Genomic DNA, 22,569 nt, shown 5'->3' with positions numbered 1-22,569 from the left:
CTCAGCCACACTCCAGCTTTGTCATAGCTTCTCCTGCAAAGTTTTCCTTGCTCATTTGCTGCCAGTCAGAAATTGGTACAGTAATATTCATGCAGCATATCTGGTTTGTAACAATAACAAATCCATGGCCTCTCAGAACTCAATTGCCACTATGCTAGATGCCACAGCCCACTCAGAACATCAGACCAACACCATGCAAATGTGCTGTTTCAAACTACAGGCCCCTATCACTTCAGGTAAAAGAGAATCTCTCTTAACCTATTAGCAGTGTAGGGCCAATGACACAGGGCTGAGCAGTTCTGATTCCACCCCAGACAGCAGTGTTTACATGTATGTCCACACCCACCCACCAGTTCATTACAATGCAAAGCTGGCTGAAAAAAAATAAACATTTGTGGAAAATATTTAAAGTTGTTTCCATGACCTATCACATAACATGGGGAAGTGTTAGTAGAGAGCAGGAGAGTTCCCATATCTCAGCCGGGGACAGTTTTTTTAGAGATGGCGCCAGCTGAAATGACACCTCCCTTCCAAAGAGCCCATTGAAGTTGGTAAAGTGCTTTGAGCTTCTTAGGTAGAAGATGCTGATGGAGGACAGAGTATTATCAACAGACCAGGTCGAAATTTTTGTCATCAGAAATTTTTTTTTATGAAAAATGGCTTTTCAAATTCTAATGTTTTGTAGATTTTCATATAATTTAAGATGCTTTGATTTTTCTTCAAAATTAAAAATTTAATTTCAAATTGAAATGAAAAATTGAACTGATTCTTTGGGTAAACCCTCAAATATCTACATCCCGGAACAAATGTTTGTGGAGCATCCAGGTTAGCTTTTACAAAGGGGTTAACTCCCTCAAGTCCATTGGCAACCAACCAACTCAAGTGAAAATCTCTTGTAGTTGTACTTCATGGCCCCAGTTGTTCTTCTACATAGAAAAACTCGTGCAGGGGACAGGAAACTCCAAAAAGTTCCCTTGAGAACAGATCATCTTTGGGAGGCAATTTATGCCCTGCAGAATAGGCGGGAGTTCAGACCCCCACAGATCTCGGGGAATCCACCTCAGCTTCCTGTGTTAAGGTCTTTGGTTCCGTGCTGCCCTGACCCACTGCAGCTCTTCCACAATTTGCTGTGACTCTCCTTGAGCCTCCACTGACCTCTGCCTCTGTGTGAAGGAAGAGTTCTTGGTCTCTGCCCTTGGGATATCTTCAACTTCCTCCCTTCAGAAAACCCCATTTACTATCTGCTTCCACAATCTATTTTCGTGTGTCTCACCCTGAAAATATTGTAACTCTGGCCGTACAGCCAAAGTTCGTTGTCTGCACAGTACCTCTGCAAAGTGACAAATGTAAGCACCAGATGAAACAATGCACAGCTGCACTGTGATGGTCACTGATACCATATCCATACTAGGAAACTATTCAGCCCAGAGATGTTAAATAGTGACAAACTTTTGTTGCTACCACAGGTTGGAGAGCTTTGACTGCATCAGCCAGCTGCTCAGTACCCACAATCTACCAGCTTTGGTTAGGCTGCCAACAAACTGCAAGTACAGCAGAACCAGAAGATTCAATGCTGGCATGGACTAAAGCAGGGGTTCTCAAACTGGGGGTCAGGACCCCTCAGGGGGTCACGAGGTTATTACGGGCAAGCGGTCAGCCTCCACCCCAAAGCCCACTTTTCCTCCAGCATTTATAATGGTGTTAAATATATAAAAATGTGTTTTTAATTTATAAAATGCCTCAGTGGCTTGCTATGTGAAAGGGGTCACCAGTACAAAAGTTTGAGAACCACTGGACTAAAGTACCTTCAACAGATTTAAATACTCAAGGCTCAGTTTTCAGCCAGGCCTCACCCTGGCCTGCCCTTCCCTAACATACCTATTATCTTTGTGTAGCACCAGTCACTGCAACATCACGATGTTGCTTTTGCATCTACAAATAATTTCATCCTCATTTTTGCATCCACAGTGAACTGCAGGCACAAATATTAATGGACACCTAATTATTCAATTTGCAGGTGCCAACACAACTGTCTCTGAAAATCAGGCCCTACAAGGGGTTTTCGGTGGCTTTTGTTCTTTTAGTGCTACTGGGTTCTTCGATGTGTGGTATCCTTCCTCCTCACGCACTCTCCTCTTTCTAAGTGGCAAGAGCATTTCAATTCAAGCCCATCTCTGCCGTTATGCAAGAAGTGCTGCATCCAGCCTCACAAATTCAAATGCTACAGAGTCAGCTGTGTAAAAAATTGCAACTACTGAGTTACCTGATATCTCTACTTGTAGACAAGAGCATTCCCTGTCTCTCCTTTGAGTAGGGAAAAGCTAGTATGGCTTTACGCAAGTTTGGGCTGAGAGAATGAGAATGTTGGGTGCTCAGAGACTGCACAATACACCACAGAGAACACTAGTAAGCAAATCCTCACCCCCATGGCCCAACCACCAAAGACTTTTTAAACTAGGCTTTTTTTCTTAACCAAAAAAAAGGTGAACATTGTCTGAAGGCAACAAAACAGGACCAAAAGCAGATGCACCAACTGTTTATATTATGAAAATGAGACTCTGGTAATGAAAAGCATTAAAAGGAAAACCGCAACTGTGGAATCAGATCTTAGCTGGGATTTCTTCAGATTTATTGAATATCTTTCTTTGTTTAGTGCTCACAATGTGCTGAGAGCTGCACCAGATGTCAAAAATAAAGACAGGCTCTGCCTTAGACCGTTTACAATGTGACAGATGGACACTCAGAAGATGGCTACACTGAGGCCCCATCGACACTGGCAAGTTTGTGCGCAGTAAAGCGGCTTTGAGCACTGTAACTCCCACGGTGTACACACTGCCAAGCCACTTAGTGCTCAGAAACTGCCCCGCTGTAGCGCTCTAAAAAACCACCTCGACGAGAGGCGTACAGCTTTCTGCGCCGGGGCTACAGCGCTGCAGTACCAGCGTAGACACCATGGCGATTACAGCACTGCGATTGGCCTCCGGGAGGTGTCCCACAATGCCTGTTCTCACCTCTCTGGTCATCAGTTTGAACTCTACTGCCCTGCCCTCGGGTGACCACCCATCATCTCCACCCCGTAGAAACCTTTGCAAATTTGAAAGTCCCCTTCCCGTTTGCTCGGTGATGCATGCAGTGGTCTCAGCGCATCGTTCCAGGTGGCCAGGCCTGCTCCACGCACCAGGCGATCCCCCGCTTGGAGCAGTGCCGAGCTGCTGAACCTCAACAGCATCTGGGGAGAGGAAGCTGTGCAGTCCCAGCTGCACTCCAGCCATTGGAATTATGATACCTATGGACAGAATTCACGACGCATGACAGAAAGGGGCCATGACCGGGACACACTGCAGTGCAGGGTCAAAGTGAAGGAGCTGTGGAACACCTACCACAAGGCGCGGGAGACAAACCGCCGCTCCGGTGCTGCGCCCACGAGCTGCCGGTTCTACAAAGAGTGGATGTGATACTCGGTGGCAGCCCCACCTCCACTGTGAAGGCCCCTGTGGATACTTCATTGGTTCACGTGCCAGTCGAGAGTGGATCAAGCCAGGAGGAGGAAATCTTGGACAAAGAGGGGGAGGGGGACCGAGAGGCAGAGGATGTCTCGGAGGCCAGAGATGCTTGCAGTCAGGAGCTCTTTTCTACCCAGGAGAAGCCTAGCCAGTCACAGCAGTTGGATCTTAGCAAGAGCAAACAGGAGAGGAGGCCTCTGGTAAGTGGATCTGATGTTGGGAATTCCTGAAGCAAGTTGTTGGGGGCAGGATGGTTGCAGAAAGCAGGCTTGTCTCCCGCCGCATGCCTATTCTGTGCAGCGGAACAGGCTGTTGATAGACTCCCTCACTTCAAGGGAATCTCCCTCAGAGATTTCCGGGGAACTCTCATGGAGATACTGGGCAATCCGCTGCCACAGGTTCCTTGGCAGAGCTGCTTTGTTTCTTCCCCCATTAATGGTAACTTTCCCATGCCACTGTGCCATCACAGTGAGGTGGGAGCATGAGCTGCATAGGGGCCAGGGCGGAAACTGCAGGCTTGGAGAAGACCCTCCCTTGATTCCCTGCTTACCCTCAGCGCGATATCTTCCATAATGATCACAACCTGTGGAAAGTGTGGGGACAGGAATGATTATCAAGCCACCCCCTACAGTGCTGGCTCTCCCCAAGAGCCACGTGCGCAGTGTACATCAGGATCTGGGAAGAGTGATTCACCCTGCCCCTGTGGCTACTTACCATTTTGGGGGTCTTGTGGCTCATATGTGCTTGCCTGGGGTCAGCCAGTTAGTGACAGGTGTGTGAGTACTGGCTGTGTTTTAAAACACTGTCAGCATTGTCTGTGTTGCAAACAATACTGCTTCTGTAAAATGCTTTTAAACTTCACAGAGATGACCTTGGGAGGCCAGCCTCCCTTATCAGTGGCACAATGGCTGAGCAGAATTAGAAAGCATCCAAGAAGAACTAAGGAGGACTTTCTGTGTGAGGTAATGATGCACTCCGCCCCTGAGAAACAAGAATTGAAGGAGTGGCAGGACAGCAAAAAGAGGGACTGAAAGGAAGATGCAGCACGCCAGAATAAAGCCATGGAGTGGCTCTTAAATGTTATAGAGCACCAAGTGGACATACTCTTCAAACCGAGCAGCTCCACACCCACCCTCCCCAGCAGCCGCTGTCACAAAATTCTTGCCCATGTGCCCCCACCAACCCAGCCAACACACTCTTATTAACCTCCTGGCTCCAGGCTCTACCCACAGCATTCCAGTCTTCCCTCCTCACAGTCCAGCACTGTGGACTCCCACTACCCACTGCACTCAACACCCGTCTCTCTGCAGTTTGGCCCTGCTGAAGTACAGCACCTGCTGCATTGTACTCCAAAGGAGAAGGTTGGGTATGATCCCTGGACATATACAAGTCTTTAGCTGTCCTGGGACCCCTCCTCCTCCTCTGGAGACCTTCCCTTCCCCATCCCTGCTGATGTATTTTTGTCGTTTGACTCTCTCCTCTGGTTGTTGTCTCTTAATAAAAGAATTGTGTTGGTTTGAAAGCAATCTTTATTCTATTAAGTGAAAGCAAAATACAATTATATTAAGGCCCCTTCTTGTATCATGTGAACCAATCACCTCCTAGCATTACAAGCACTGCAATCCCAAGCATAGCAACAAATATTAGTGGCTTTCAGCCTCAAATTGCTGCCTCAAGGCATCCCTGATCCTTATGGCCCTGCACTGCGCCCCTCTAATAGCCCTGATCTCTGGCTGTTCAAACTCAGCCTCCAGGCGCTGAGCCTCTGTGGTCCAGCCCTCAGTGAATCTTTCACCCTTCCCTTCACAAATATTACGGAGCGTACAGCACGCGGCTATAAGCATAGGAATATTGTCATGGGCCAGGTCCAGCTTCCCATACAGGCATCGCCAATGGGCTTTTAAACGGCCAACTGCACACTCAACAGTCATTCTGCACTTGCTCAGCCTGTTGTTGAACCGCTCCTTGCTGCTGTCAAGTTGCCCTGTGTATGGCTTCATAAGCCATGGCATTAAGGGGTAGGCGGGGTATTCCAGGATCACAGTGGGCATTTTGACTTCCCCTACAGTGATCTTCTGGTCTGGGAAGAAAGTATGTGCAGCTTCTTAAAGAGGCCAGTGTTCCGAAAGATGCCTGCGTCATGCACCTTTCCAGACCAGCCTGCGTTAATGTCCGTGAAACTTCCATGGTGATCCACAAGTGCCTGGAGAACCATTGAGAAATACCCCTTGTGATTAATGTACTCAGTGGCTAGGTGGTCTGGTGCCAGAATTGGAATGTGCATGCCACCTAGTGCCCCTCCGCAGTTAGGGAAGCCCATTTGTGCAAAGCCATCCACATTGTCACGCACGTTACCCAGAGTTATGGTCTTTCAGAGCAGGATGCAATTAATGGCCCTGCACATGTCCATTAACATGAGTCCAATGGTCAACTTTCCCACTCCAAACTGGTTAGCGACCGATCAGTAGTAGTCTGGAGTAGCCAGCTTCCACAGTGCAATTGCCACATGCTTCTCCAATGATAGGGCAGCTCTCATTGTCATGTCCTTACGCTGCAGGGCTGGAGCGAGTTCACCTCACAGTCCCATGAATGTGGCTTTCCTCATGCAAAAGTTCTGCAGCCACTGCTCATCATCCCAGACATGCATCATGATGTGATCTCACCACTCAGTGCTTGTTTCCAGACAGATAAACACAAGCTCAGCACACAGCAAGTAACCCCCAAACACAAACATACACTACAGACAGCCATTTACCAAGGGTCCCGTATTTGTTCTTCCTTCACCTGGAGAACTCGCTCTCGAAACTCCCTGTTAGCAGTCCCTGTTTGCAAGGAGTAGAAAGGAGCAGTTCAACTATAGGCTGAGCAAGTGCAGAATGGTGGTAGAATATGCCTTTGGATGTTTAAAAGCTCGCTGGCGCTGTTTGCTGACTAGGTTAGACCTCAACGCAACCAACATTCCCATTGTTATTGCTGCTTGCTGAGTGCTTCATAATATCTGTGAGAGTACGGGGGAGAAGTTTATGGTGGGGTGGGAGATTGAGACAAATCGCCTGGTGGCTGATTTTGAGCAGCCAGACACCAGGGCGATTAGAAGAGCACAGCTAGGCGCACTGTGCATCAGAGAGGCTTTGAAAACCAGTTTCATGACTGGCCAGGCTACGGTGTGACAGTTGTGTGTGTTTCTCCTTGCTGCAAACCCACCCCCTTTGTTGATTTAAATTCCCTGTAAGCCAAACACCCTCCCCCCTTTGATCGCAGCTGGCAAAGGAAAAAAAGCAATTATTGTCTTGAAACCATGCATTCTTTCTTTGTTAATTAAAAAAAAAATGAGATAACTGACAAGGTAGCCCTGGTGGGGTGGGGTGTGGGAGGAGGGAAGGACAAGGCCACATTGCTTATTGTAGCCACACTACAAATCAAAACTGTTTGAATGACAGCCTTCTGTTATTTGGGCCATCCTCTGGAGTGGAGTGGCTGGGTACCCGGAGCCTCCCCGCCCCACGTTCTTGATTGAGCATCTGGGTGAGGAGGATATGGAACTTGGGGAGGAGGACAGGCGGTTAAATAATGGATGCAGCGGAGGTCTGTGCTCTTGTTGGCTTTCCTGTAGCTCCAACAGATGCTTCATCATGTCCGTTTTCTCCCCCATCAGCCTCAGCATCGCCTCCTGCCTCTGCTCTTCGCGCTCACTTAATGCTTTCCTGGCCTCTGCCACTGAATGTCTCCATGCATTAACCTGTGCCCTGTCAGTGTGGGAGGACTGCAAAAGCTCGGAAAACATGTCATCACGAGTGCATTTTTTTCGCCTTCTAATCTGCGATAACCTCAGGGACGGAGATGATAGGGGGAGCATAGAAACATTTGCACCTGGGGGGAGATAAAAAGGGAGAGTAAAATTTAAGATGATACATTTCTGAGAACAAAAGGGAGACTCTTTCACAATGAATCAAGCAATTCACAGCAGACAGCACATGTGCTTTAGGTACAAGGTCGCATTTTGCCTTTTATATTGAGCGCCTGTCAGTATGGTGACACATCACAAATGGCTGGGCAACAGAATTCGGTTTCCAGGCAGCCATGGTAAGCCTTTTGGTATGTGGTGTTGGCTTCTTACGCCTTCATAACAGGTGGGAATGGTTTCAAACTGCAGCACCATCCTTTCCCAAACCAAGCAATGCCGGCTGGGTTTCACATTTAAAAGGAGGGGCTGCGGTTTTTGGGTGGATGTGCAGCACACACCTCCCCCCACACCACCGCATGGCTATTCTCTGGGATGATCCCTTCACCCCTCCTCCTGCCGCGTGGCTATTCTCCAAGATGATCCCTTTTAGCCAAGTGCAAACAATCCAGCATGAACATGGTCATGTTCCCTTACAAAAATTCCCCTATTTCAACCAGGTGACCATGAACGATATCATTCTCCTGAGGCTAACACTGAAACGTAAAGACCAAATGTTGCTTGAATGCAACCAAAACCCAGGACCATTTGCTGCCATGCTTTGTGCTGCAGTGATTCCAGACTACTTGCTACTGGCTTGGCATGGTAAAGTGTCCTACCATGGAGGATGAAATAAGGCAGCCCTCCCCAGAAACCTTCTGCAAAGGCTTTCAGAGTACCTCCAGGAGAGCCTCATGGAGATGTCCCTGGAGGATTCTCGCTCCATCCCCAGACACGTTAACAGACTTTTCCAGTAGCTGTACTGGCCACAAATGCATCCCAATTCTTCAGGGCAAATCAAACATTAAACACTATTGCTTTTAAACCCTGTACTGTAGTTACAAATGTGCACTCACCAGAGCTGCCTTCTCCGGCTTCAGGGTCGGGGATCCCACCTTGGGAGGGTATTGGCTCCAGGGTGATAAAAAGGTCCTGGCTGCCGGGGAGAACGGATTCACTGCTTGCCTGCTGCACATTCTCCTCCTCCTCCTCTTCCTCATCCACAAAATCCTCCTCCCTGTTGCGTGAGACTCCCTCCTTGCAGGTGTCCACGAACAGTGGTGGGGTAGTGGTAGGGCCCCCCCCAGAATGCCATGCAGCTGATCATAGAAGCAGCGTGTATGGGGCTCTGACCCGGAGCGACCGTTTGCCTCCTCTGTCTTTTGGTAGCTTGCCTGAGCTCCTTGACTTTCACGTGACACTGCTGTGTGTCCCTGTTGTAGCCTCTCTCCACCATGCCCTGTGCAATTTTGAATATGTATAATAATATATACTATTCATATATATTAGCATGTCTTCTTTTTGATCAGAGTTCGGCCTGCACAGATTCTTCTCCCCATACAGGAATCAGATCCAGTGTCTCCCTTTTGGTCCATGCTGGAGCTTGTTTGCGATTGTGCGGGGATTACATGGTCACCTGTGCTGATGAGCTCACCATGCTGACCAAACAGGAAATGAAATTCAAAATTTCCTGGGGCTTTTCCTGTGTACCTGACTAGTGCATTGGAGTTCAAAGTGCTGTCCAGAGCAGTCACATTGGAGCACTCTGGGATAGCTTCCGGAGGCCAATACCGTCGAATTGCATCTGCATTACCCCAAATTTGACCCAGCAAGGTCAATTTTAGTGCTACTCCCCTCACCAGGGAGGAATACAGAAGTCGATTTTAAGAGCCCTTTAGGTCGACGGAACAGGGCTGGTTGTGTAGACTCATTCATTTTAAATTTGACCTAACCACGTAGTGTAGACCAGGGCTAACTAAACCATACAACAAAAACTAAAAGGGCCTAATTTGTAATGCATATGGGAAACAGGATCCCATAGTCCCAGAGGGTCATTCCTTTCTGCTTATTCAAAAAGGATGTCCGGCAGGATGGAATCAAATTATACATTAATTCTTATAGTACAATTATAAAATCCTGCTCCTATACTAGCCCCTTAAGAATCTGTAGTTTGCTTGTATCATCTCTTAGGGTGACGATCTGCTGTTCATATCCAGTAGTATATTAAGCTTGGATTGTGTTTTTGTTTATTTATTAGGTAATCTTCTTTGATCTGTTTGCTTATAATCACTTAAAATCTATCTTTTGTAGTTTATAAACTTGTTTTTGCTGTGTCTAAAACCAGTGTATGAGAGTCATAACTTGGGGCAGAAGCTGTTGTGTATTCTTCTCCATATTGAGGGAGGGGATGAATTTCATGAGCTTAAGCTGTGCAGCGCAAGACGGTATAATTTTAGGTTTACACTCCAGAGGGGGTGCGTGCCTGAGTAGCTGGGAAGTTCCCTATCTGGAACTTCCCTATGCAGGGCTGGTCACAGCATCTGCATGTAACTGCAGCTGGATGTGTCCCTACCTGTATGTGGGCTGGGCAGCTCGTCACAGCAGTACACTGGAAAGGGATCCCAGGTTGGTGGGTCAGGGGAGCTTAGTGGTACCCCAGTTCCAGGTGGCACCCTAGGGGGAACCTGTCCCAGGTCCAGGTTGCAAATTTTCAACACTTCCCCTGTGTTCTTGAACATAGTGTTCAGATTCACCGTTTATTCTGTGTATCATTGATCTGAATATCCCCATCATTTGATAAGATCTGCTCCAGATCTGAAATTGGCAGTGTAGTCTTATCTGTAATTATTCTAATGATGATATTTTGACAATGGTATAAGATTCCTAGCAGAAAAGGCCAGATAAAACATGATCCAAGAAAGAGATATCCCCATATTTTCTTCTCAGGACATGGGCATTCTTCACACCACTTGTCAGTTGCTGGCTGTGTGTGTGTTCTGTCTGGGTACTGCACCAGCTCTGTGCAGATAGCTGAGGCAGCAAACCTCAATCAAACTGCCCAAGATGACCCCAGACTCAGGTCAGTGGCGGCAAAGGTGCTCGGCCCGGTTTACTACCGACAAGGCACGGTATTAGTGCCCTGTACGTGCATCAGGTACACTTAATACATGTATGCCCATGACAATGGACCCAGCTCAGTGAGTGGCAGGACTTTCCAATCCTCCCCAGGGCGGACAAAGGGTTAAGGCGAGGCATCCCACCATTTACAGATTGAGATAAACAATCTGGGATAAACAACTTATGTATCTCCTAACATGACATATTTGTTACCTCCCCTTGTAACTCTCTCCTGGTGCTTCAGACCAACCATCCCATTTCAGCACCTGTCTTTGTACTTTTTCTCCTCATGTTTCAGGCAAAACATCACTATTCATCACTTCTATCAAATTGTCTGATCCTCTGCTAGGTTGGGGTGTTCTTGTCCTAGCTTGCTGGAATGTGTTTACACATTGTGTTTTAGCAATGTTAGCAATACCAGTGCCAAGTTCATATATCGGACAGTGAACTTGCAGGCAAGCATCTGCTTTATGACAAGGCCTAACTCTTGCTCATAGCATAACTTTTGCCAACTTTGGTTCAGGCCTTAGGTCTTGCACCAGGCCCAGGCTTTCTACTACAACACTCAGAAACAGCAAGATCTCTTCTAAAAGAAATTCTGTCCTCTCCCCCAACCCCCCAAAATGCAGTCTTTCCAAAACTTGAGCTAGGAGCAGCTAGTGATTAGAGTTTTTATTAGGAAAAAACATTCTAAATACCTTAGAAAACCTGAGGACGGACAGATACAAGGGTGGTGGTTGCAACAGTGAGAGTTATTACTGAAGGCAAAAAGGATGAATTCTGATTTCATTTATATAATGTGTATTCACTGAAGTAAATTGTACTTGGACTTTCAGAAAGCCTTTGACAATCCCTCACCAAAGGTGCTTAAGCAAAGTAAGCGGTCATGGGATAAGAGGAAAGGTCCTCTCATTTATCAATACCTGGTTAAAAGATAGGAAACGAAGTGTAGGAATAAATGGTCAGTTTTCACAGTAGACAGAGGTAAATAGTGAGGTCCCCCAAAGATCTGCACAGGGACCTGTGCTGTTCAACATATTCATAAACTATCAGAAAAATGGGTAAACAGTGAGGAGCTAATGTTTGCAGATGATACAAAAATAGTTAAGTCCAAAGCTGACTGTGAAGAGTTACAAAGAGATCTCACAAAACTGGGTGGCTGGGCAACAAAATGGCAGATGCAATTCCGTGTTGATAAATGCAAAGTAATGCACATTGAAAAATGAAATCCCATCTATACATACAAAATGAAGGGGTCTCAATTAGCTGTTACTACTCAAGAAAGATCTTGGAGTCATTATGGATAATTCCTTGAAAAATATCTGCTCAAGGTGCAGGAGCAGTCAAAAAAGCTAAGAGAACATTAGGACTGTTAGGAAAGGGACAGATAATAAGACAGTAAGTATCACAATGCCACTATATAAATCCATTGTACGCCCCATCTCAAAAAGAGATATATTAGGATTGGAAAAGGTACAGAGACGGGCAACAAAAGTGATTAGGGGTATGGAACAGCTTCCATACAAGGAAAGATTAAAAAGACTGGGACCATTCAGCTTGGAAAAGAGATGAGTAAGGGGGGAATATGATAACTGTCTTTTAAATCATGAATGGTGTGGAGAAAAGGTGTTATTTATCCTTTCCCGTAACACAAGAACCAGGGGTCACCTGATTAACTTAATAGGCAGCAGGTTTAAAACAAACAAAAGAAAAGTACTTCACACATCGCAGAGTCAACCTGTGGAACTTATGGCCAGCAGATGTTGTGGATGCTAAAAGTATAACTGGGTTAAAAAAAGAATTAGGTAAGTTCATGGAGGATAAGTCCACCAATGGCTATTAGCCAAAATGGCTAAGCCTCTAACTGCCAGATGCTGGGATCGATCACTTGATAATTGCACTGTTCTGCTCATTCCTTCTGAAGCATCTGGCATTTGCCACTGTCCGAAGACAGGATGTTGGGTTAGATGGGCCATTGGTCTGACCCAGTATGGCCGTTCATATGAGTTACTCTGGATTTGCATTGTTGTAACTGAGATGAAAATCAGGCCTAAATAATGTGAGGACAGAGATAGGGCCAAATTCTCCTCTCAATTAGCCTGGTTTCACACTGGTGTAACTAATTACTTTAGTGCAGAGATACTTCAAAGCCATCAAGCTGTTCCCTACCCTCTTATTTCCCTCACCTGCACCCCACTCCTTGCTGCTTTGTTTCATGTTTCTTTTTCCTAAATTAAATAGATGGAGTCTCAGCTACTGTAAGCTTTAATATGTAGTGCACATATTTCCTCCCAGGTGGCTGATGCTAGAGCTTTGAAGGGTTTGTGATTCTTAGTTAAGGACTCCATCATTTGCCAAGCAGGTCAGACAGCAGGGTCTACAGGAACTGACTTTTTAAAAATATTCTAGAAAGGTTTAGCAATTGTTTTTAGATGAGCCTAAAATCAAATACCATTTTTCCTTTTCTTTGGAAGTTACTGGGCTTAAGTTGTTTAACATCTCTGTTCTTTAACCTCCCCCTCACTTCCCCGATTAATACTTTTAATTTCAGGAGACAATTACGATTCAGAAGGATTATTGGAAACCCCTTCTCTTCCAAGGGGTGATATGCACCTCTCAATTCTTGTCGAGTCAAAGAAAGATGGAGCCATCCTGAAGTGCAAGACCCCAGAAGAAAGCACAGACTAGAAAAAGAACAGGCTGACAAACTAGCCTTAAGGGAAGCAAGTACCTTTGTGTGGACCATTCCAGAAACATGCTAAACCTGAAAGAGAATAGTAATGAGATCTGTAGAGAGAAATAACATCAGGGGGTATCCATGTTAGTCCATATCCACAAAAACAACAAGGAGTCTGGTGGCACCTTAAAGACTAACAGACTTATTTGGGCATAAGCTTTCATGGGTAAAAAACCCTGCTTCTTCAGATGCATGGAGTGAAAATTACAGATGCAGGCATATATTGACACAAGAAGAGAATGTGTCAGTACCTGCATCTGCAATTTTCACTCCATGCATCTGAAGAAGTGGGTTTTTTACCCATGAAAGCTTATGCCCAAATAAATCTGTTAGTCTTTAAGGTGCCACTGGACTCCTTGTTTTTGCGGGAGAAAGAAACCCTCCCTAAACACAGGGAATTTTGCAAACCCTCTCTTCAAGTCTAGCTAGCTTGACTACTGGTACCTGTGATTTCTAAAGAAAAATCAAGCATAACTTCTATGAATCTTGTACATTAAGAAGTTCATCCTAGCTAGGATATGTAGAATGAACCTAAACTTTGTCTCTCAGAAGTTCTGTTCTTCTGATGAAAGTCTAATGCTAGCAATCATATAACTTTGTCTTATAATCTTGTCAGATTTCACAAATAAGGCCTGATCAAATCTTGATTTAGAGACTGCCAAGAAAAAACAAAACCCCAGGGTATTGCAAAAAGTGGTGTTACCAAGTCCCAATTGAATTAATGTCCACTTTAGTGCTGGATTTGGCAGGGATGGAATGTCTTTCAGTTTAGTTTTACATTTAAGGTCCTGACCACTTGATGTTATTAAAGATCAGCTAGCACATTTCCCATGAGCCAATATTACTCCTGGCCAAATTCCCACTTGGATAATTACAGTCTGCCTATCTACACTTACCATGCAGTTTCAGTTGGACATGCTGTTCTATCGTTATTCACTTGCTATTGCGTTGTTGAAGAACTTCTTCATTCCACTCCAGTGGCAATTCACCAAAACATGCTTTACAGGCTCTGTACAGAGGAAAGACCCTATATACCTGTAAGTTGTAAGAACTGGTTGTTAGCAGTAACAGTTCTAAGTAACTACTGTGTGAAAGGTAGTTGTATGAGTTTTATTTTAATATAAACAATATGTGAACCTAACACCTTTACCAAGTTTGTAACCAGGTTGCATCATGACTGATTTCACATACAGTTCATGACCATATGATATTCACACCTGAATCCTAAGAAGAGTGGGGGCTATGAAGGATCCCCAAGGTGCAGCCTGGGACTGTGGGACCACTGTGCCCCCTGAACTTTCCCCAGCTTGGGCTGTCTCTCACATTGCCTTGCTAGTGACCAGCACAAGCCCCTCCAGGTGCTGGGATCACTCAGCACAACATGTGGAGCCCCACACCCAGCTAGATTGCACGAATGCTCCCAGAGCCGCTCATGAATCACGCAGAGGAAGGCACCAGCCAGATCCCCCCAGCTCCCAGCACTGCACCTCAGGAATATACCGTCTTGCACTGTTCAAGACAAGCAATGCAGATTTATTAATAGGGTCACCACTTCATCAATGGAAAGTGGCTATACACCAGCTTTTGCAAAACCCGAGCAGATTTGCCACACACATCATACAAACTTATTGGTAAAGATAAACAGTTAAACAAATTTATTGACTACAAAAGATAGATTTTTAAGTGATAGGCAAAGAGTCAGAGTTAGTTACCAAAAGAAATAAAAAATAAGCATGCAGTCTAAACTCTCATCCCTATTAGACTGGGCAACAACTAGATTAAGCAATTTTTCTCACCCCACTGGATATTGCAGTTCATAGTACACAGATTTCACCCTTGAAATCTGGGCCAGTCCCTTCCGTTCAAGTCTTCAGAGCGTCCTTCTTGCTTGCAGCATAGATGGGTGAAGGAGAAAGGCCCAGCATGTGGGCACTGTGTCTGTTTTATACCCTCGGTCCTGTGTGCTTGGGGAGCACAAGTCTGGGCATGCCTAGGGGCATTTCTGAGACTCCAGGCAAGGTTGAGCAATTCCCCTGGGGTGGCCTCATGCAGGTGAGTCATTGCATTGTAGCTCCCTTGCTAGACAATGGCTGTTGATGGGTTGTTTGATACCACGCCTGGGCATTGGTTACTTTCCTTGCTGTTGCCTCTGGGGAGCTAATATCTGGCTGATTCCCCAATTTGCAGCATATTTTAGTGACAACCATACAACACAATTCTCATAACTTCATATGCATTAATGATATACATATATGGGTAAAGAAATGACTTTCAGAAGATCATAGCCTTTCCCCTGATACCTTACAAGGCATTCTTTATATGTAAGATCACAATGATATAAAAATGAGGAATATGGAAGTTACAAGACGCTCCCCCAAGGTACAGTATGTCACACCTCCCCCCTTAGTCAGTGGCTATCTCGAAGGCAGTTTGTGTTATACTTCTTTTGGCATCCAGCCATCAAGGCCATGAGGCGACATGCCTCAGTTTCCCCTTTACACAGCAAATCAGGTTTATTATGGTTTCTCTGCTGTGATAAGCTTTAAGTCTGTTTACAGATATTAACTGAGAAGTAGCATTAGTATAAGGTTTAACATCAGTATCAAAATTCTTATCCCAATACTTAACATTAATACCAAAATTTTTATCACAGATGGGTGTTTACAAGTATCATACCACACCCTTTGTTCAGAGAGTCTGGTTTGAGGTTGGTTTGTTCATTACCCATGGTGTCCTTTGACTCTCTCCCATGTAATCAATTACTGACTTTTCTTTCCCGCCAGTGTCCCCCTCTGCCTGGTTTCTTACTTTAATCATGTTTCTGGGATTTTGGTACCTCAGGGTCTGACAAGACAGGAGTTTAGGGGGATCCTGCATATAGGCTGGCTCTTTGGGGAGCTGTCTTTCAAGCCCAGGACTGTACATATGCAAAAAATCCAGTTCCTTTTTGAGGTTACTCTGTGTTTTCCCCTCCCAGCACTGAGTTCTTCCCTGCCCCCTAGAGGGCTGTGATCTGTGCTAGGTTTGTTTACCCTTTGATCAGATGCACCTTTTTACAGCAGCTTTCCCATAACCGCTCTCTGTGTCTCACCAGCCTAGGGGAAGACACCCCCTTTTCTGCCAGTTGGGTCATTTGCATTCTCACAAACCACCACCTGGCAATTTCCTGGTCTCAACTCCTCTGCGATCACAGGCATCGGAGCTGCACTGCTGGCAGCTAACAGCTGGGACAATTCTCTCCCTGACAGGCATTACACCCCTCATCCTTTGCCTGATGTGGTGTTGCCTCCGGATACAGTGCAGGAGCTGGGCTCAACCACACCCACATCTGGAAGCATGTGGCTTCCCCCTGTTGTAGAGGAATCAAAGAGGCTCTCCCCCATTCCCTCAGCAGTTTGAAACCTTATCCTTTCACTCGGAGGTCCCAGCATAAGACTCCCTCCCGCTGCAGGCAAATACTTTAACCTGAGCTACACAAAATAAAATCATTACCAAAAAACAGGGACACTTCCTAGTTGACAATTACCCCCCCAGTCAAAACACTTTCCAAACTTTCCCACACCACATGGATTTAGCTAGTGGTTCGAGAAATCCGCTTTTGCCCACCCCCACAATCTCGGCCATTTGGCCAGGTAATATACTAGCCTTTGGGACCACGCTCTTCTTAACCAGAGAAATCCGGGGCCCTGTATCCTTCTGCCCCAAGTACTCCCTGCCATTAATTCTGACAACCTTAACGTGCGCCATATCTGGTTCTGCAGAGGCTAATCTCACAAAACCAGTATGATAGGTTTCAATTGCTTGAGGGGGGGTGGGGGGTTCTGTGTTGAGGACAGCAGAACTAACATGAGCTATTCATTGCCTGCTTCCTCTGAGCACAGGGCATTTATTCCTCAGATGATCAGTGAATTACACTGATCGCACATTTTGGGCTCTTCTGCTTTTACAGGAGATTTGGAATGAGGGTTAGAGGAAAGATTTGGGAGAGGTGAGTACCCAGCATCCCAGCCACCCTCTTTGTTGCTAGGAATAAAATGGGATCTTCCCGTCTCACCAGCTTTAAACACCTCTTTCAGTGGTTTGTTTTCAATAGATGGCTGGGTCTGTTCAAAGGCAACAGCTAGAGATGCCATCTCATCCACAGACTTTACATCTTTGTCCCATAGATACTGCTTTACATCCACCTTACATATACCTAGGAAATGCTCTTGAGCAGCAAGATACAAGCTTTGAGGGAATGTTGGAACACGTTTGCCCCTCACCCATTTTCCCATCCATTCTTTTATTTTGTTCACATATTCCCCATTACTCCATACCAATATCCCTCTTAAGGTCCCTAAAATTTAACTCTGTGTTTCAGGTGTAATCTGAAACCTTTGTAAAACTGTTTTTGAATTTACAGTAGTCTAAAGCATCCTCAATAGGTATTTCACTGAATACTCAGAGCTTTACCAGGGATTTCGTGCACTGCATACAACCTTTCAAAGGTGACCAGATATTCAGCAATATCATCTGCCTCATTGTATGCAGGACATAAATGGTCCCAACTGTGGATTTTTGGCGTGACGGAAATCGCTGGGGTTGGTGGATTCTCGTTCTGCTTCTCTAGCAGATTCAGTTGGTGTTTTTGCTTTCTTTCTTTCCGCTTCTCGTTTATCTCCCGTTATTTCAGTTCCAATGGTCTCTGGTGCTCTCTCTCTTTCTGCAACCTGCAGTCTAAAAAGCTCCAACTTTGAATGACTTCACTGCTTTCAGTCATTTTCCTGCTTTTCTGCCTACTTCCCTTTCCCAAAATAAGCAGACAGAAAACAACAAACCGGTAGCCTCCTCCTGATTGTCCTTAGCCACCACACTTAAAATCTTTATAGCAGTGTACGAAACGCAAATCTTGTTCAATACAAGCAGCTGTGTATTTCACCCTGCTTGCTGCACCACTGAGATGGGATCCTGGGGTGCAGACTGTGACTGTGGGACTGTTGTGCCTCCTTAACTCTCCCCAGCCTGGGCTGTCTCACACAACACCGGATACCTTACAAGGCATGCTTTATATGCAAGATCACAATTATATAAAAATGAGGAATATGGGGGTTGTTCGAGTAATTGTTCATGTCCATTCCATATTCTCGCCCCATGCACCGGTGCCGGAAGTTTTTCCCTTAGCAGTATCTGTAAGGGACCAGCTCTGGTGCCCTCTGGAGTGGCGCCCACCTGGTGTGGTATAAAGGGCGCCACCAGCTCCCCCCACCCTCAGTTTCTTTTTGCCACCAGTGACGGTGCTGCAACTTCTGCTTCGCCTAGCTTGTGCTTAGTTCACGGTCTCATGAACATTTCTTTGTAAAATAGTTGTATATAGTTTAGTATTTACCCTTAGTATTAGTTCTAGTTAGTTGGCCCCGGATGGGACTCAGCCTAGGGATGGGGCATGCCCCGATCGCCAGGCTTTGAAACCATGCGATCGTTGTAAGCAGCCTATGCCCATCAGCAACCCACACGTTAGCAATTTAAGGTGTCTAGGAGAAGGACACGTAAGCGACAAGTGTCGCATCTGCAAGTCGTTCAAACCCAGAATGAAAAACGAGAGACATCCATCTCAGGGCACTCCTGATGGAGTGGGCGCCGATCCCAGGACCAGAGCAAAGGTCTGACTCGGCCCCGAGCACCACAGCATCAGTATGGAGCGCCCCGCCGGTGCTGTTTACGAGCCGGCACTGATTCTCTCTCCCCCCCCCGCTCCCCGTCCAAGAAGCCCAAGAGATCGACGAGGGGAAGATCTTCCACTTCCCGTAAGGGAAAGGAGGGGCCAGAGGAGAGCCAAGATCCGCGCTGGGTTGCTCGACATCTCCGTCAGGGAGTTGGGCCCCAGCTCATGTTGAGCAGTCAAGCCCCTCCCTTACTATGCCTGCCCCAGCGGACAGCGACAAGGGGCTCTGTCAACTCAAAGTCCCGTCGATGCCCGAGGCCCTGCAAGAAGTGCAGGAGATCCTGATGGTGAACCTGCCTTGGGACCATTCTGAGTGTCCCTGCCTCAGCAGCACCACTCCCCATTGCGGGGGACATCCCGCTAGCGCTTGCCTACACGGAGCCGTCAAGCCTCGGACTTTGGGAGGCAGACTCAGAGAAGCCCTCTTCGGACTCCAGACCCTGGGCACTGACAGCGGGATTCAAGGTGGCGCAGACCTGCAGAGGCACGCATCCCTGGTATGAGCGTCGAGACTGACCCATCGGGTCTCCAATGTCTCAGCACCAGTCGTGCAACTAATCGACAAAACAGGGTCACCAGTCACCCGCCCCCCTGCACCCATCACCAACACAAGAATCTCCCCGATTGGGGAGATTCTATTGACAACCAGCCTGCTCCGACTCCTGGTCCCGCTCTAGGGGATACAGGTCAAGCAGCATGAGGTGTAGATCGCCAGTCTACCAACGCAGATCGGCCCAACGCTGAAGATCCTCAGGGTCCCACAGGAGGAACTCGTTCCAGACAGGTCGGCATCGAAGCACAGCGGCTGGCACTGCAGTGAGGCGGGCCGCCAGGCCAGCCAGTCACGGTCAATCCGCAGCGTCTGTTCTGCTTACGACTCCAGTGCGGATCAGGAGTCCCTGGTAGCAGGATAGGCCCCATCAACCTCATCGGCGCTGCAACTGACCCCATGGCCTCCAGGCCAATAGTCGGCAGCGTAGTACCCTGGAATCCATGGGAGTTTACCCAGCCTTCCCAGGCTGCCTGATCAGTGGCGGGGACCTCAGATAGGCCATCAGCTGCACATCCCCCCCTTCTGCCAGAGGTGGAGGTCCCAGAGGGAAGACCCCCCAGGCCCATGTGGACCTAGGGGAGCAGCCAGTTGGACCATCAGGGGAAGTGGTGGAACTCTTGGTGCTGGTTTCATCCTCATCATCGCCAGACAAAGCGATTATGGGTCCCCCTCACCCAGTTCTGCAAGATGACGCCAAGGCTCATCAGGAGTTTTGAAGAGGGTCGCCTCTAACCTAGGACTCCAGGCAAAGGAACTTGAGAATCCATCAGATACACTGTTTGACATCCTTTGCTTCATGGCACCTGTTAGGGTGGCTTTACCCCTACATGAGGGTGTATCGAAAGTAATTAATGCCCTATGGCAAGCCCCCTCCTCCCTGCCACCCATCTCAAAAAGGGCTGAGAGCAAATATTTTGTGCCAGCTGAAGGCCATGCGTATCTCTATACTCACCCGGCCCCAAACTCCCTCGTAGTGGAGGCCGTTAACCAGAGGGAGAGGCAGGGTCAACCTGGGGCTATGCCCAAGAATAAATACTGTAAGAGACTGGATCTGTTTGGGCGAAAAATGTATTAGTCTTCCAGCCTTCATTTGAGAGTGGCCAACCACCAAGCCCTCCTTGGCTGCTATGACTACAATATGTGGCAGTCTATGGCCAAATTTGAGGTCTTGCTACCTGAAGGGTCCAAGCAAGAGTCCTTCCTGGCTCACATCCCTATCCAGGACATCTGTAGAGCCGCAACATGGTCCTCAATTCACAAGCTTTCCTCTCATTATGCCATTACCCAACAGGCCAGAGACAGACACTGGGTTCAGCAGGGCTGTGTTACAATCTACACATCCGTGAACTCCTACCCACCTCCAGGTGCACTGGTTTTGAGTCACCTAATATGGAATGGACATGAACAAGTATTCCAAGAACAGAGTGTTACCATTTCCGTAACTGGTGTTCTTCAAGATGTGTGGCTCATGTCCATTCCACAACCCGCCCTCCTTCCTCACTGTCAGAGTTTCCGGCAAGAAGGAACTGAGGGTGGGGGGAGCCGGCGCCACTCCAGAGGGCACCAGAGCTGGTCCCTTACAGATACTGCTTAGGGAAAAACTTCCAGCACCGGTGCATGTGGCGAGCACACACACCTAATATGAAATGGACACGAGCAACACATCTCAAAGAACACCAGTTACAGAAAAGGTAACTGTCTTTTACAAGACACTCCCACAACGTATTGTATGTAACAGGGTGTTCCATGTTCAGTCTTGCCCATGAACAGGACTGCAAACAAGTTCTATAAGGTTTCTTCTGCAGAGTGGAGAAATCTTACACAGTCCTATGTCCTTTGTTTCTCCAAAGATGTCGTCTCCAAGAGCACAGCATCACATGAAAAAATATCCACAATCCTCTGTCTATAGCACCGGCCACTGAAGGAATATGGAAAGACTTTCCCAGTCTCTATTGATGCAACCATGCAGTGTAGTATGGTGGGTGTGGATGAGTCAACAACATACAGACAGATGCCCTAGGAAAATGATGTTTGGATATGCTCAACTTTAGTGGTTTTTACACTAAATACATAGCAACCATGTTCAGTGCGACCAGATTCTGATATGCTACAGTTCAACACATGGTCCACAGTGGCAAACAGTTATTGATTTTTCATGTTCCTGACTCTGATTCAATTTTCTAAATGCTTCACAGTCTGCTACCAAGCCAACCTTCATAGTTTTTTGTCTGGATGAGTGTGTTCTGCAATGTACTGTAAGTAGGTTTGGAAGGACCAGATTTTTATTGGTAAATGTCTGTAAAAGTCATACACACAAATCGATGAGAAAAAATATTTCCATAGATAACTAAGTGTACAATTTAGTCACAGAGGTCACAGATTCCGTGACTTTACTGGACCTCCGGTGACTTCTTCCACTTCAGCTGTCACCAACTGAAACCAGGGCTGGAGGCGGGAATGAGCACCCCTGCCCTACAACTGGGCTTGGATGGCTGGAACCAGGACCCTGCAGTCACTGCCCTGCCGTTTGAGGGTGGAGAGGGGATGGACACACACTACAGCAGGGCTGTGTGACCCTGTCCAGCAGCTGCGGCCAACTCTAGAGTGGGGGCTGTGTGCACCCCTGCTGGCTCCAGCCGGAGCTTGGCAGGGGCTACAGCAAGGGCCACAAACCCGTCCTGCAGCTGCGGCCAGCTCCGGAGCAGGGACGGCACGCCGCCCATGGCTGTGCCCCAGCCCTACGACTTCAGCTGAGGTCTGGAGCGTGGACCGTGCACCCCCACCCAGTGGCTGCAGCAGGGGCCATGTGCCCCCCTTGCGGCTTCCCAAGGCTGCAGCTGGGAGGTGGCGGGGGCTGCAGCCGGGGCCGTATACCCCTGTTCTGCAACTGCGGCCAGCTCCAGAGTGGGGGGGGACATGAGCCCCCCCGTGGCTGTGCCCCCCACTGGAGCCACGGCTGTGCCCCCACCATGGTGGGGGGGGGGCTCAGCCTGTCAGTCCTCCCTTCCCCCATGAGACTTCACTCCTCCCTGCTGCCCCCCTGGTTATTTTTAGTAAAGTCACGGACAGGTCACGGGCTCTGTGAATTTTTGTTTATTGCCCGTGACCTGTTCGTGACTTTTACTAAATATAACTGACAAAATCTTAGCCTTAATGATAAGAGAAACTTATAAATGGGCAAAGTAAGAAAAATGCTGCTTGAAAACCTATTGGAGTTTGATTTATGGTTATTTATTT

The sequence above is a fragment of the Caretta caretta genome, chromosome 3 (genome assembly GCF_965140235.1).
Source record: "Caretta caretta isolate rCarCar2 chromosome 3, rCarCar1.hap1, whole genome shotgun sequence".
NCBI lineage: Eukaryota > Metazoa > Chordata > Testudines > Cheloniidae > Caretta > Caretta caretta.
Note: the sequence above shows the minus strand (reverse complement) of the source record.